Raw genomic sequence first — 11,912 nt, 5'->3', positions numbered from 1 at the left:
AAAAAAAAAAAAAAAAAAAAAAAAAAAAAATATATATATATATACATTTTGATTAAGCTGTTGAGAAACAGGGTTTGGGTGCTTTCTCCTCATTTTCTAGCTCAATGCAACAGTGATGAGAACTGTGGGTGAAATGCTAATGTCACTCAGAGATGATGTCACGTGCTAATGTCACTCAGAGATGATGTCACGTGAGCCATTTGGGTTTTGGCCCTTTTCCCCAGATTGTCTTACACAGCATACCTGTTCCTGGCTTGTTCAGACTTCTGGTTTATCTGGAGTTTTTACTATACAAATTTAAATTTTGCCCAGTGCAATCTCCCGATCTCATTTCTTAAGAGAGGGGAGCTAGTTAGTTGATGTTAACGCAGCCCCTGGAGAGCAGTCTAAGAGGTGGGTGTTCTGGACGATTTTGGAACAGCTGGACAGTGTGTGCATGGCCCGTGTACAGTGCTGGCAAGACTGCACTTTTCTCGTGCACTCGACGGAGGTGCCAGGGAAGAGCCGCTTTCCTGTGCATGTTGTTCTCCATTATCTAAGAGCTGTAATCTGCATCATCAGAATCAGTGATCAAATCTCCCTGGACCCTCGTTTCAAATTTGAAATAGATAAAAAGCATCCGCTCTTTAACGCACCCGGACCTTTTCTGGTTTCTAGCTGTCCCACTTCACATTGTGGAAATAAACCTGGCTCCCTCGGGGCGCCAGGAAGGGACACTGTTTGCACTGAAATGAATGAGATGATTTTCCAAGGTGCGAGTGGAACGCACCGGGGATTGGCTGATATTTAAAAAACATGAATGAAAACAGTAGGCACCTCACCCGGCCAAGACGCAAGAGTTCTCTGAGAATGATTCTCTTCTAGGATTTAAAGTCTCGTCGACGGCTGATAATGTACACTGGACTTGTTTGTCCACTGGGTGTGCCCCTCCCCACGAGGAGAGGCAGCCAGTAAATGTCAGCCCCGGTGGCCCGTTAGGGATGACCTGTGTCATCATCAAAGCCATGAAGTGCATGGGAGTTTGCTTTCCAGACCTAAGTATTACTTCAAGTTGTAGGTTTTACCTTTTCAAAAAGTTGGAATGTAAAACGTGGTCTCAGGGAAACTCTTTCTTGTAAACCAAGAGCTTTCATTTTCATTCTGGAATAAATCACTGACTAATTCTCACACCCATGACAAGTTATTTAATCTCTTTCTGCTTTGATTTTCTTACCCAATAATACTAACACCAAATCTGAATAGTTGAATAGTGGTTACTATTGCCAGGCCCTGTTCTAGCTACTTTACATGTTTTGCCTCATTCAATCCTCATCCCAGCTCTGGGCTCAGTTCTGCTTTATCCCCATTTTATAGATGAAGAAACTGAGGCATAGAGAGGTGAAATAGTTTGTCCAGGTTACACAGCTAATAAATAGTGAAATAGGATTTGAACCCAATCAGACTGGCTCTAGAATTCCGTTCTCAAATGACCTGCCTCTCTGTCTTTCCAAAAAAAATTAATATACTGCTACCTGATTCCTTTGTGTTTGGTTTGATTGTGTGAATATACATGAACCCGTTCATCGGAGGTATTTGAACCAATGAATATGCCTACTCTTCGTCCCGTTCTGACATACCTTTGGGGGGCTTGCGTAAAGCCCTGTCTGTGCTACTTGAGAATTGCTTTCTGTAGCAGCACAGGTACACATGGAGACATTTGGGTGGTCAGAGGCACCATGTGCACTTACCAAGTGAATGGCGTGCGGTCCTAGGGCGCCACTCACATGGACCACAGTGGTCGTGACATCTCCAAGGATGAGTAGTATAACACAGCTTCTACCACTGTCTGCTTTGTTTAGAAAACTCTCATGAACATATAGAAAATGAATATACTGTACCTACGAAAAGAGTTCATGCTTTATAAACTCACCTTAGTGCATCAAAGTTCCCTTTCAGTTAAAAATGTGTGAATGAAAAAAATAAATGTTTTATGTAGCAAACTTCCATACGCTAAAACTCCTGTATGGAAGCAGCAGCTACTAGGAAAGTAAAACTGCTAGGACTGCAACAGAAGAATCACAATAAACCCCTGTGCTAATTTCTAAAGTAGATGGAGTTGGCCAGGCTGTGGATGTTACACTTACAAAATAATCAGCTTAGTCATTTTGCAAGTTATAGACCTCACGCAATAGAATCGCAAAATAAAAGCCAGTGTGAAGTCACTTGGCCGTCTTCAGCTGCGGGCCAACAGAACTCACTGAGCGTTGGAATTCAGGGATTCGCGGGCGCTCTAGGAAAGTGCTAGCTGTGGTTAAAATCTGGCGGCACTTGGAAATTCTCATAAAACAAGGACAAAAGACTGTGGATGAATTGAAATGAAGCCTGCAAGCTGCTTTGTGAATTAAATATGTTCAGCATTAAATAGGACGTAGAGCTTGTGTACTCCTTAGTTCTAGGAAGTAATGAGTTAACTGGCGAAAATAAAAAGCTCTTTTTTTTTAAAAAAAGCAGCTTTAATTCATTAAAAGTCAAAGTGTAATAGTCTGTTAAAGAGTTGTTTTAAAAATTAGTGAAGTGACATGAATCGTCATCTGACAGTAAGTGGGTGAGTGCAGGTCTGTGCAGTGGGCCGTCTGTTGCCATGTTTATTGCAGGAGGAGACCCAGCACTGGGTCTCCCACATGTGTGGTTCAGGGCACTAGAACTGCGTTCTGTCTCTCTCTCTCTTTTTTTTAATGTGTTCTTTTTCCATATGTTGGTGGTAATTTTTTTTTTTCTTGAAGTATAGTTGATTTACAATGTTTGTGTTAGTTTCTGCTGTATACAAAGTGATTCAGTTATACATATATATACATTATTTTTTATATTCTTTTCCATTATGGTTTATCCCAGGATACTGAATATAGTTCCCTGTGCTCTACGGTAGGACCTTGTTGTTAATCCATGGAACTGTGCTCTCTTAGCCCCTCAGAGCGGCACTGGCTGTGTCACGTCTCTGACACTGTGATCACACTCTCCCTGGCTGCTGTGTTGCTGTTCAGTTAGGAAGTTGACAAGTAGAGCTAGGAGGTAATAAGTGCCGTGAGAGCATTTTGTACGTTTGTTGGCAGCTCTGTCCCCAGGGTCTGGAGCAGTGCCTGACCCCAGTGGATGCTCCAGTGTATGAACTGACCCGCTTGCTGCCTTGCCCGGGTACCCTCTGTGCTCAGGAGGCCTGGGTCTTGCACGTTTCCGTGACCAGCTGTACTTCACGCGCTGCCTTTTAATGCAATTCCAGCTTCATCTCTTCATTTATTCATCTGTTCAGTGACCACCTGTGCAAACCATCGCAGTGGTGGAGCACACAAACCACGGAGTATTTTCATCTTATAAAACAAAAAGAGGGGCTTCCCTGGTGGCGCAGTGGTTAAGAATCCGCCTGCCAATGCAGGGGGGACACGGGTTCGGGCCCTGGTCCGGGAAGATCCCACATGCCGCGGAGCAACTAAGCCCGTGTGCCACAACTACTGAGCCTGTGCTCTAGAGCCCGCGAGCCACAACTACTGAGCCCACGTGCCACAACTACAGAAGCCCGTGCACCTAGAGCCCGTGCTCCGCAACAAGAGAAGCCACCGCAGTGAGAAGCCCGCGCACCGCAACGAAGAGTAGCCCCCGCTCGCCGCAACTAGAGAAAGCCAGCGTGTAGCAACGAAGACCCAACGCAGCCAAAAATAAATAAATAAAATTTTTGAAAAAAGAAAGAAATTGTATTAAGATTGTCATACCAAAAGGCAGGCGTTTCTTTAAGGAGAATTTTTCTTTCAGCTAAGAGCACTTATTCACATCAGAAAAGTAAAATGTGATACCCCCTGGGCACGATGACCAAATTAGCATGGTCACATTAACTATGTTGAATTTTTATATTTTATGCAACTAACTTATCAGAACTAGTCTCTACTATATATTAATACACAATGTAGACTTTAAAATAAAATATTAGTAATTCAGTCTTCAAGATTCTCAGAAGCCATTTGTTGTTTTGTGGCAATTCTGGAGTGCCCATTTCGTAGATGAGGAAACTGAGGCACGGAGAGGTTGTAGGAGCCCAGACATTAACTGTCAGGTATAACCTGAAGCCTTGTCATTCCATGCATTGTGTTCTTCCTGTTATACTGTATATACCAAGAAGCCTCACTAAGTGCAAGTTACCCTTTAAGGAGCCCGAGATAAACAGAATGTCTCAGTACCACTTCTCCATGTATAACTTCTTCCTGTCTGGGAAGCCCTCAGGTCAGGGATTTGAAGGAGATGTGCGAGCACATCTCCCCGTTTCTTAGTCTTCAACTTGTACCACCTGCTCACATTCACTTTTGTAAAAGAGTGATTGATGCCAAGTCAGGCAGGCACTAGTTGTAAGTTTTAAACTCTCCATCTCCTTGCTTACGCTAGACCGCGCTGGGTGTGTGCTGTGTGCCCGAGGACGGCTGTGGGTCACATTCCCCGGATTGATCATGGTCCAATTGAATATACAACGCCAAGTGGCCTTACACGTGCCGGAGAGAATAGGACGTAGGGTCTTAGGTCTTACGGCTTGAACCAAGGAGCCTGTTCAGATTTCTAGAGCTGATGCTGGTGACGACCATCACGTTAATGCACTTTCAAAGCACAAGAAAGTTGGATGGACATCACGAAGAGAAAATATTGGTGATGGCAGGCAGTGTTTTCAGACAATGTACTGAAATAGTGTTCCCCGTGTGAACCTAATTAGGTGGAAAGTGGGAACTCAGTCGACTTCCCTGCTATGAGAACTGAAGACGATACAAGAAGAATGAGCTCCTTTACGTTTCGGGGAAGCAGCGACCTGAACCTTCTGCAGGACTCCGAGTGGTGACATCACTCTTATGCCCTAGCCCAGGCGTCCCGGCCGATCTGCAGGGAAGAGGTGAATATGAATGACCTGAGCTTTGGTGTCATGGTCTGTGTTTGGATAGGATGCTCGTAGTGAGGTTTGAGGACGAGGGAGTCTCATGGGCTGGAGCCTCATGTGGGTGGACCTGGAGGCCGCACTTTTTTCTCTCATCGCCTCGCGTTATGCCTGGAGGCTGCGGGGCCTGGGATGTGGTTCCAGGCACTGCGGCCCAGTGGTTCGCCCTATACCCAGGAACATCACACCACACCTGTGCTTCCCCATTGATTATCCCAAGCTTTATGCCGCTTGCTAGACCCACGTCATCAATATTCCAGTCCGGACTCAAATGCGCGACGTCACGAAGGCTCCCTGATCTTCCTGTGAAGCCAGCGTCCTCTCCTGACTGTTATTCTAGTACCACTGAGCTTCCCTTACCAAGAAACCATCTTCGGAAAACCTTGGAGCATCCGCTCATTAAGTATTTTTGTTCTTTCATGTTTGCCCTTTTCTTTCTACCTTTCGTGTTCCAAGATAACCCCCATCTTCTCTTACCACGTAGTTTTGCCTCCGATCAGTCCCTCTGTCCCTTAGCTGTTCCCTTTTCAGTCTTCCCTGCATGTTGCCTGTAGGTGGATCTCAGTGAAATAGTATCTTCATTTTTAGAAGCCTTGTGCCAACTGCCCTGGACCATGGGGGTAAAAGGTACGCATGTGGACCCTGGGCGCTCAGCTGCCGCCGTAGTCGAGTTCAGATTTACCTCCCCAGCCATTCCCGCTCTCGTCCTTGGAACTCTTCTCAGCTGTACTGATCTACTTGCCATCTCGGAGGCTCTTTTCTCGAAGACTTTCTGCAAAACCTGCTCTTTCCTTTGCTTGAAATCCCTGCCCCATTTCTTCACTCGGCCAAGTAATGGTGATACGTGTCATTTTTGAGGGACTGCGTGCCTGGCAAAACGCTCATGATCGTAAAATATTGTTGTCACTTAACCCTCACAACGACCCTATCCTGCTGGCCCCATTCTGTTATTATTTCTAGATTGTTGTCCCAGCACCTGCTTCGAAAGTTCTGGTGAGAATTACACGCGACACTCCGCACAAGCGCTGGTGCAGTGCTGGGCCCGAGGTGCCCTTCACACAGACGGTCACCGTCCCTTTCATTATCCGCGTCGGGCAGACAGGACACCAAGATGCAATGTCTGTGGCGGGGCTGGGGGCGCGTCATGTGTGACCATGGCTCCAGGCTCCCCCGTGCTGTGCCGGCATCTCCCCAAGCCTGGCTCTGAGCGCCTTCTTTGAGCAGCCTTTAGACTTTTGTTTTCAGTTGGGAATAAATGGTTACTCCTTAGTCGCTAAGTTAAAATAACTAAACTTTGGTATTCGTAAACTGAAGAGGCCCCATCTCACCCCCTGTGGGATGTCGCACAACAGAGCAGCTGCGGGACCTCGTGGCAGGTGGGTTCCCTGCCTTTCGGGACAGAGCAGGGATCATCTGTTGGAAGTATCCCCCTTCTGCTTCTCTTGTTGCTTCATGTATTATTGCCTTCTAATGTCTTGCGTGTTTATTAACCAGATCTCTACAGCCGACGCATAAACTCCGTGACGGCTTGGGGTCGCGTACTGTCCATTGCACTGTATCCCGTCAGCGTGCTCTTCCATGCCTGTGATTTCTAAGCGCTGTGTGTTGCATCCTTGACTTTGTCAAGCGCACAGCAGATGTTAAACATCTGACAACTGAGTCTAAGAAAGTTCTTTCAGGAATAATTTTAAGGGGTGGAATTTGAAAACAGCTTGTGTGAAAAGTCACGGCTCATCCTTTTAAAAATAAACGCCAAGTAAGACAAGCATTATCACGGGGAAATTTCTCACTTGAGAAAAACCTTGGTACAGTGATGGGGATTAAGATTTTCATTTCCTCCCAGCAGGACTGGTATGATAGATACTGTGTGTGCGTGCGTGTGTGCGCAGGCATGCACATGTGTGTGTGTCTGTGTGTGTGTGTGTGTTCATAAACTATAACACTCAGTAGTTTCTACTTTAATGACTCTACCCCTCCAAGAATACAATTATTGTCACTTTACATTGCTGGGTCAGGGGTGAAATGTTTGGTTTGATTTAGGTCCCAAACTCTCATATCCTCTTTTTCTGGGGAGTCAGTTGACTTTAATGCCACTTTCTATCAGAACTTTAGAGGTTAGCGAATAAAATGGTGTTCCCTTTCCAGGGGTGGGTAAAGTTTTGTTGTACTAAGACTGTTGTATTAGAAATGTGTAAACTCAATTGTGACAGATTAAGAACTGGCAGCTGCCTTTCATATTTGAGTAGACGACAGTGCATAGACGTGTTTCATGAAAAGCTAGTTTTCCCTCGTTAAAAAAATGTACTTGATCACAGTCCTTAGGCACACAGCAAATGTCAGAACGGCCCTTAGTTCGGGCAGATGTTTCTGTTTAACTTGTAAGCGTTTTAGATGGATGGATGGATGGGTGGGTGGACGGACCGACAGACGGATGGATGGATGGGTGGAGATACACACTTTCTTAATTGGCTACTCAGCACCATTGCACTGAACATTATATAATTCCCAGGCTACACTGCATCTTACGTAATCCCCATACCACTAATATTGTACTGATTGAAACTGCTCGTTTCAATTCTTAATAGCCTTGTTTCTCTCTCTTAATAGACTCTGGGTAACTGGAAATCAGGGGCTGACTTACTATCTATGTTTCTTAGTGCCTAGCAGAGAGCCTAGCATGGAGTAGAAATGAAACAAATATCTATAAATTAAAATAATTAAGATTGCTTATAAAAGCAAAACGAAACACAGAACATTTGTATTTTAGTGATTAATGGTTACTGTTAAGAAAAACAGTGGGCAAGCATCCTCTAATATTTACTTCTTCTTGTAATAATATGTAGATGGCATGTTTTTCTTAGCCTTCCCTGGAATTAGTCAGTAAGCACTTACAAAGGATACTGTGTATAGTAGGTAATTAGTTATTCTTTTGATGAATAAAAGATGAACACCTTTCCTAATATACGTCATAGGAACCTGAATAAATTATAATGTTCATGCGGCCATTATTGATGTTAACGTTAGTAAAATACCGTGGAAGGGACGATTCCTATTTTAACACTTCTGAGAAGTATTGCTTATACATGGTGATCTTTAGAGCAGGCACTGTCTGTCGTTACAGATTCGTATACTGTACTTGTTCCCAGATCTCATGGTTTTGTAAGAAGGATAGAGATTTCCTTGGAGGCCTCTTATGCTTTTCTTTCTCTTTGTCCTTTTGGCTATACATTCCTACCCATGAGGACAGTTGACAGCCCTGGAGGTGCTTTTAGGATATCGTTTCATGTGAGCAGACGCTGCGCTTAGAGGAAAGCATGTTGGTTTTCTGCATGACATTTCCACAAACAACAGCTGATTCTCAGCTCCTCTGAGTCCTGTGGTCACAAGTGCTTCCTGGTTGGACTTGGATCTGCTCAGGCCGTCACAGTCAAGATGTTGGCCAGGCTGTGGTCTAGATCGAGGCCCTGGGGAGGAATCAGTTGCTAAGCTCATTCAGGTTGTAGGCAAGACTGAGGCCAAGGCTGCCATCAGTTCCTAGAAGTTTCTAGAAACCACTCACCGTTCCTTGCCCCGGACCCTGTCATAACATCACAGCAGCATCGCCTTGGACCCCCTCAGCTTTTAGTCGCTTCGTTTTCTCTTCTGTGACCTGCCAGAGAAAACTCTGCTTTTAAAGGATGCGTGAGAGTGCAGGATCCATCCGGACAGACCCCCTAGCGGAGATTAATGTGACATGTAACATTCCTAATCACAGGAGTGAGATCCACTGTGTTTACTGTCCTGGGACTGTGCAGGCCTGTGCTCTAAAGGGTTGGGAATTTCTGGGGCCCCTGTTGGAACACTGCCTCCTCAGAAAGCTCAGTTAAGGTGCTTGGGAGGACTGCCCTGGTGGCACAGTGGTTAAGAATCCGCCTGCCAATGCAGGGGACGTGGGTTCGAGCCCTGGTCTGGGAAGATCCCACATGCTGTGGAGCAACTAAGCCCGTGTGCCACAACTGCTGAGCCTGCACACCTGGAGCCCATGCTCCGCAACAAGAGAAGCCACCGCAATGACAAGCCCGCGCACCACAACGAAGAGCCCGCTCGCTGCAACTAGAGAAAGCCCGCGCGCAGCAATGAAGACCCAACACAGCCAAAAATAAATAAATTTATTTCTAAAAAATGAAACTACATTAAAAAAAAAAAGATGCTTGGGAAATGCCAAATTTACCTCCGTAATACTTTCAATTTACCCTTATCGTGCTTCACTTTGAGATGCTGAAGACCATGTTTTATGGACTTTCTTCCTTCTTAACGTTGCTGTGTTTCTAAGGAAAAGAGAAGCAGTCTGTTCTCCATGTAAAGAATGTCTCTGCCGTCAGTGGGGCTTAGGGTTTGATGTTTGTGATTTTCATTCATTGATCTGTGTTCTTTTAGCCAGTCACTCCAAGGCCAGTGGTGGCCAGATGAGGATGGAGTCAAGTGGTCAGAGTGAGACAAGATGAAAGAGACAATCAGCCTGCCTTTTACAACCTGTGATCACCCGAGTGGCATTCGGTTACTTTTAGTGGAGGCCACGTGTGCGTGATTTTTAGTCTGGACGTCAGGTAATCACCAATTTGTTACAGAACTTGCAGTTGGGTTTATGAGTATTGTTTTATGTGCGTACATTTTTTTATCGCCTAAAAGAACGTTGCTAACCACAGGCGCGTGGGGTAAAACAGATACCCAGTGTGTATGTTTCACAGTTATGTTCGCTGCCTCTGAAAACCATACTTCTCTCTTGTTTCAGTCACTGACTTAGTCACATACTCGTGGTTTTCTTGGAGTCATTGTTCAAAGGGAGCTTGGCTTTTACTTCTTACTTTCTCCACTGTTTGACTGAAGATTATTTTTAAGATTAAAAAACAAACAGAAGTCATCTCAGAGCCTGGGAACCGGACATTAAACATATCTGTTTTCGCGTGTGCTTAAAAATGGTGGTTTTGCAAATACTCAGTGTGGCATTCTCACTACATAGTTGGCTGATAAAACTATAAATAAACTAAAACTATATAGCTTTGCGACCATGGGAAGGATAACATTTAGCTTGATCTTTTGTGACCAAACAAAGTTCTGATGGAAGTCAACTCACTACAGTGGAAAGAGGTCGCAGAAACCTGTGCTTAGCAGTGGAATCGGAGATGTTGAGATGCTGATGGTTTTTAGGCAAACCTAGGTAGTGAATCATTCATTCATTCAATAAATATTTGTGGATGAGTGCTCTGAGCCAGGCAGGATTCTTTTACAGGCTGGGGTTATAGCAGTAAACAAGAACAGGCAAAACGTTCTGTCCTGGTGAGGCTTATATTTCAGTGAGATGAAGCAGAAATGTGGATGTGTATAAGGTATTTGTTATTTCAAATGGTAAAAAGCACTATAGGGGAAAATAAAGCGGGGGGGTATATATGCGTGTTGTGGGAGTGGGGGGCAGCATTTTAGAGGCATGGCTGGCAGAGTTCTGAGGTGCCCCCTGTGTTGGGTGGGTAGGGCTAATAGCGTCTGGTGAGGGTGATGGATAGCACTGCTGTGATTACCAGGTTACCTCGCGTAAGACTCCGTCTCAGCAGACTGGAGTGGAGATTCTCCTGCTGGCCTTGGAGAAGGGAGCTGTGAGCTGCCCCTAGAAGAGGAGTGTGGCACCCTCACTCACAGCCAGCAGGAAAACTGGGGCCTCAGTGCTCCAGCCTTAAGGGGCTGAATTCTGCTAACCAGCATGGGAACTTGAAGGAGGCCCCTGAGCTTCTTAGAGGAAGGCCGTCCAGACCACACCGTGATGGCAGCCTTGTGAGACCTGAGCCTAGGTTGGAGCCAGCCAAGCCATGCCCGGGCCTTGACAGAGACTGCGATAGTAAGCGAGTGGGGTGCTTGTTACACGGCAACAGAAACTAATGCAGATGGGGGGCCGGGGAGGGCCTCACTAGGAGCAGAGAGACACATGGAGACCTTGAGGTGCTGTTGGACATACCAGTCTGGAGGTCGGGAGAGAAGATGGGCTGGAGATGGACGTGTGGGAGCCGGGAACACATACATGGGATGTAGAGCCACGTGGTCCCGAGAACAGTGATTGCAGAGAGGCAGGAAAAGGGGCTCAGACCCGGGCCTTGGTGCTCCAGGAAGATGTTTTCAGTTATTGTGTCTCAGTGACTTATGCCTTATTCTAAGCTTTTGTTCGATATTTGGCCTGACTTACAATATTTTTCTCTCCCTCTCTGGAACTTCAGCTCAGTTTAAAGTTTTTTCTGTTTGGTTTCAATGTACAGTATTAGATACGAGACCCTGGCAGGTGGGGCAGTGAGGCTGGGTGTGAAAGTCCTCCTGCCATGTCCTGATAGGAAGATTCTAGCTTCAGCCAGGAGCAGTGTACACCCAGATCCCTTCCTCCTGAAGGCAAAGGGATGCGTACATCTCAAGTCTCCTTCAGCCCCAGCTGACGAGAGCAAGCAGATCGTTTCTGTAACTTGCCCTGGTCCTCAACTGCATGACTGAAGAATCAGTAGCGATCGCTGTGGTTTTCCAAAACGGGATTTGCAGAAGACCCATTGCTAGCTGGGTTTGGTTGCTGTATTTCTTCAGACACAACGGAACAAATAAATAAAGAAGAGGAGGGTATAGTCTGGGGATTTAGTAAATAGGAAAAGATGGAGACTGTGAAGATCAGAGCAGTTGAGAGGAGTCTGTGGACCGTTTTGTAACCTGCATTTACCGAGATATTTGTAGCTGGAGGCCTGTCGGACTTGACGGTGGGAGTGTCCCTCAAAAGCGAAAGACCTCTACACGTGGGTGCATCTGTTTGTATATAAACAATAGCTTTAGTTGGTAGTTTTCTTTTTCAGACTGGTTACATGTTTATTCATATATCTTAAAAATTAACAATTATTTCACAGCACCTTCTCAGTCCTTTGTTGTTTTGTTTGTTTTTCCTCTATTTTCTACACCATATTATCAGATG

General features: G+C 45.4%; 1 protein-coding gene across 2 annotated transcripts in view; it reads left to right on the top strand.

Moving 5' to 3' along the window:
- Positions 1–11,912, top strand: part of FAM110B (family with sequence similarity 110 member B) — a 97,070-nt gene that overhangs the window by 8,011 nt on the left and 77,147 nt on the right. The gene's annotated exons all lie outside the window — the stretch shown is intronic.

The sequence above is a fragment of the Aethalodelphis obliquidens genome, unplaced genomic scaffold (assembly GCF_003676395.1).
Source record: "Aethalodelphis obliquidens isolate GAN/ISIS:26980383/991018 unplaced genomic scaffold, ASM367639v1 scaffold33, whole genome shotgun sequence".
Taxonomy (NCBI): Eukaryota; Metazoa; Chordata; class Mammalia; order Artiodactyla; family Delphinidae; genus Aethalodelphis; species Aethalodelphis obliquidens.
The sequence above is the reverse complement of the archived record's forward strand: the minus strand, read 5'-3'. Positions and strand labels throughout refer to the sequence as shown.